Here is a 5,542-nt window from a genome sequence, read left to right as displayed (position 1 = left end):
AGTTTGCATTCATAAATAAAGTGATGTCTAAACCAACATCGAATGTTTTACAATCCAAAAGCATGCTTCACTAAGTAGAAGCAAATAATAAGTGTATGTGACCACAATGGTCGTTACAAGTCATAGTTCAAAAGTATGAATGTTTGAATGCAAAATAAAGTAGTTCATGCGATAGCAACTCTAAGCAGCGGGTGTCTACAGCACGACTAATACACAGCGGAAGCTAACCTTAAGCACCTGAGAAAAACATGCTTGAAAACATCAACACAAAGGTTGGTGAGCTATACTTTAAGTATAACAGTATGTAAGGTAGGCCACGAGATTTCAGTGCTACAAAGAGCGTTTCAAAACAATATGATAAAGTATATGTTAACCGTGGGCACTTGGTAACTAACTTAACGTTTATACCCCCTGAAAGTACACTTGGCAAGTGCGTATATCTACGAAGTATTAAACACTCATTAAATGCTAGCGCTACTAGCCCGAGTGGGGATGTCAAACCCTATGGATCCATATCTTAGATTCGCGTTCACCGGTTCAAAAACTAATGACTAAACGTTACCGAGCTAAAGGGAATGTTTATGCCGTTGTATAACCCACACATATATATAAAGTTTAAGTACTCGTGCCTAGTATGTAAAACATAAAATCCGCATGTATTCTCAGTTCCCAAAATAAGTTAAAGTAAAAAGGGAATGCTATAACTCACAATGATAATGTAGTCGTAAAGTCGGTTCGGAAAAGGTGTGCAAGTAATCGGTCCGAAGGTCCTCAACCTAAGGCAAATAGTACTAAGTCAGTAAATTGTTTTAATAGGTTTAAAAGTATGTATTTAAGGTCATAAAGGTCATCATCATTCATCATCAAACAAAAGGCGTAAAGTAGGTTTCGTTTATGAAAGTAGTTTAAAACGAAGACTGATTTCAGTCAGTCACCACGGCTTCTACCCTTACTGTATTAAGGTGAGACCAGTGGCCATGGTTCCGTATATGAGTCCTTTAAGTGTGTTAAAATTTACAGAAGCAAACTCGTCTTTGTTTGACCGTGGTGACGGTCTAAGTGCGAGTAGGTCAGAAATTTCTGCACAACGTTAAAAGGACATAGTGACGATCGGAGGGCCATAAATCCTAAACCGTAACTCGGATTAAGACGAGTCCTATATGAAAAGTTATCTACTCGAAAAGATATATTTGAAAATCATGGTCTCAGTAGCCCAGGTCTATTGGTATGTTACAGAAACAGCAGGTCAGTAGGGTTTGGACAGAAACAGTAAGTTTAAGTGAGTTCCGGTGGTCTTGGTGCTTGATGTTCATCATGGTTCTCATCATTGATGCATATAGATTCAAGTGTACAACTCATTGATGTGTCTACATCATCTCAACCAAGTCTTGACCATCATAACACTAGTGCAAGTCTAAGATATGAAGCACAACTCACTTAAGAGTTGCATGTAGTTTGATGAACCAAAGTTACATCAAAGTCTTAGGTTTGACACTTACATGAACTATAAAAGAAATATTGAACTATAAACTTGAAAGTTAACTAACTAATCAAGATCATAAGTAGTGGAACATAGTTCTTAGTTAGATCTTGAAGATCCAAGACCCAAAAGTCTAGATCAAGCATAAGTATACAAAGTTATATTTAAAGAAAACTTATTTGTGTGTTCTTGAACTTTCAAGGTTGTCTTTTAGTTCAATATTAACGAGATCAAGGCTAACTTGTAGTTCTTGACCATTTAAACTAATTACATGAAATTAAAGTGCAAGAATGAAGAAGTAAACTAAGTAAACATGTAATTTGTTCATGGTTGTTCATACTTTAAAGATTCAAACCAAAGTTTGATCTTTAGAAAGTAAACTTTAAAGTTTACTTCATGAACTTCAAGTATGAGTTTAATCAACACATGAACTTGCAATCTTTTAAGAAAGTATATGTAGAATCATAAATAGTAAGCTATGTTCTTGAGTGTTCTTGTAATTACAAGATAAAAGAAGAATCTAACTAGAAAGTTGATTCTTGTAACAAGTAAAGAACAACTAACAACTACAAACAAGTAACAATCAATCAAAGACAAGTGATGAATGATGATTAGAGTGTGGATATAATTCGGTTTTTGCAAAGAAAAGAGAAAGAAAAGAAGTCTTGTAACTTACAAAGTTTAGAGAGAAAAGAGAGAAAAAGTTTTGAGAGAAATTGCAAGTAAGGTGTGTGTGTGAAATGTAAATGAAACTAGTGAATGAAGTAATGAAAAATGAACACAAAAACACCCCTAAAAGGGTCTCCTAAACCGTGGCCAGCTGCAGCAAAAGAGGGGAGGGATTTGTTCAAAGGTTACTTGCAAGTAAAGCTTCAAAAGTTGGTTAAAAGGATGGTTTACATGGGGATTAAGTGCCAACTAGATTCCAATTGTTAAAACTAACTAGTTACAAGGTCTAAGTACTACTTACATGTGGAAGAGTGGGCTAGTTGGTCCACTTAAAAGGTAGGGTGGGCTTGGAAGCCCAACATCAAGAGTTCATTACACTAATAAAGCCCAAGTTCAATTAATTCACAAGTTAAACCAATTAAAAGCCCAAGTAACTAACTAACAACCTTAGTTAATTAAAATGATTAATAAAACTAATCATGAATGTAAATAATATCTAAAAATATTATTCGTGAAAGTTCCGGGTGTCACAAAGACATTTCGGGCAATTAAAGTCAAGTACGGGCAATTATGGCAACATGTAAATGTAATAACATACATTCGTTTTATCACAAGTATTAATAATAGCAATTAATAATAAATAAACGTTGGAAAAATCCAGGGTCGTTACACAGTCCGGGTTGGACTGGGACCCGAACCCGATCTAGAATAGAAGAAGGGTAAAGGAGTCACGAGATGTGTGGTAGGTACCTTCCTTTACACCTGCACATGTTTTGTGTAACTTCCTACATGAATGCGTATAGGCCTTAACCTTTAATTGGAGAGGTAACGAAACTATATAGTTGTGACTATAGTGAGTAAATGATTATTTTGTTCCCTTGGAGTGGGGTTAGTATGTTGCAACGGAAATGTATAGCAATGAACCTTCAAGTGAAGGGACTGAACGAAAAGAAAGAGTTTCCCTTAGGCAAATGTAAGAATGTTAAGAGGACCAAATTACTTACTGATGTCAAAGCTAAGGGGTATAAAATACTATTAAATTTTAGCAGGAAATACTATTAAATACGATACATTTTTACACAAGATATTTATTTATTTAGAGAACGGATATACTTAAACCTTGCTACAACACTTATAGGCAATGTACCTAATCGTACAGTAGTGTAGTTTTTAGTAAGTCCGGTTCGTTCCACAGGGAATCTTTTTAAACAAAGCTTAACGCTATATTAGTTTACTTTTATAGAAATACATATATATATATATATATATATATATATATATATATATATATATATATATATATATATATATATAAGTAATATTATTATTATAAAGGGGGGTTTTTACCGTTTAATGACCGGTTTGTCGATTTTAAAACTTTAGTCGCAGTTAAAAGCTAATGTAAAATATTGAATAAATAAAAGACTTAATTTAAAGCGTAAAATAAATAACGATAATGAAATTGCAATAAATAAAAGTGCGATAAAATAAAATTGCGATAATTAAAAAGTACGATAATTAAAAGTGCGATTAAATAACAATAAATAAAAGTGCGATAATTAGAAGTGCAATTAAATATAAAATAAAGGAAATTAAATATGAAATAAAAGAATTATGCTTATTTAAACTTCCGTAATCATGATGTTTGACGTGTTGATTTTAGTTTTATGCCCATGGGTTAATTTTCCTTTGTCCTGGATTATTTAATATGTCCATACGGATTTGTCCATAATAGTCCATCAGTCATAAATATAAAGAGCGAAAGCCTTCATCAAATTATTCTTATTCCCGAAGTCAAATATTCCAACTAATTGGGGATTCGAATTGTAACAAGGTTTTAATACTTTGTTTAATGAATACACCAGGTTATCGACTGCGTGTAAACCAAGGTTTTACTACTTTGTTAACAATTACACCAATTACCCTTGAATGTAATTCACCCCTGTTTCAACAAGTTTATTAACTATTAATCCAGTTCCGTATCCGGTAAAATGAATAATTATTGGTATTTATAGATATCCCGCCCACCGTACCCAGTCAAACGTATGTGGTTATATATAAATACGTCAAATTATAAGTTTGTATATTAAATTAACAAGGTATTGTTTAGTTAATATAAAACCCATTAATAGCCCATAGTCTAATTTCCACAAGTGTCGTTCTTTTGTCCAAACCCCAATTATGGTACAAAGCCCAATTACCCAATTTTAGTAATTAGCCCAACATCATGATTACTTCGGATTAAATAAGCATAATAATAACTTAGCTACGAGACATTAATATAAAAAGGTTGAACATAACTTACAATGATTAAAAATAGCGTAGCGTTACACGGACAGAATTTCGACTTACACCCTTACAACATTCGCTAACATACCCTTATTATTAGGATTAAAATTAAAATTAAAATTAAAATATAAATATAAATATATACGATACAGATAGAGAGATGGATGGATTTTTTTGGTGATTTTTGCGATCAGAATTCGTTTGCTTTTATAGGGATTTTCGACTTTTGGGGCTCCGCGACTCGCGGCATTTTTGCCTTCAAACTCCGCGAGTCACGGAGTTTGAAATTACAGCTCAGTCCCTTTTGGAGTCTTTCTTGCCGACGGTTTATAATATATATATAATATATATAATTAATATAATTAATTATATATTATATTATATTTATATACATAGTTAACTTGTAATTTTTAGTCCGTTGCGTCGAGCGTTGAGAGTTGACTCTGGTCCCGGTTCCGGATTTTCGAACGTCCTTGCGTACAATTTTATATTTTGTACTTTGCGTTTTGAATCTTGTACTCTTGTAATTTCGAGACGTTTCTTATCAATAATTGGAACCTCTTTGATTGTCTTTTGTACTTTTGAGCTTTTTGGTCGTTTGCGTCTTCAATTCGTCGAATCTGTCTTTTGTCTTCACCTTTTATTATTTAAACGAATATCACTTTTAAATAGAACAATTGCAACTAAAAGCTTGTCTTTCTTGAGGAATAATGCTATGAAATATATGTTCGTTTTTAGCATTATCAAATATTCCCACACTTGAGAGTTGCTTGTCCTCAAGCAATATCGTCTTGAAATACTAGAATCACTTCTTTATTCTTCACACTTTGTACATCAGTGATTTCTATACGGTGGTATGAACAATGGTAGTAACGATATGGTTTACAGTCCCACATGACTATAAAAATTTAGATCCATTAAGGAAATTGGATCTTTATGAAAATATTTGATCTTTTGAAAATTAAATCTAGTATTTACCCTAGATAAGTTTTCCGGGATAACCCTTTACCGGTGTTTGCAAAATATTTTTGTGGGTTTGGTGGGTTTCAGATTTGAAAATTTTAGCTCAAAACTTATGGTTTTGTGTCACCCACTTGCTAACCT

This window comes from Rutidosis leptorrhynchoides, chromosome 6 (assembly GCF_046630445.1).
Source record: "Rutidosis leptorrhynchoides isolate AG116_Rl617_1_P2 chromosome 6, CSIRO_AGI_Rlap_v1, whole genome shotgun sequence".
In the NCBI taxonomy this organism is placed as follows: Eukaryota; Viridiplantae; Streptophyta; class Magnoliopsida; order Asterales; family Asteraceae; genus Rutidosis; species Rutidosis leptorrhynchoides.
Note: the sequence above shows the minus strand (reverse complement) of the source record.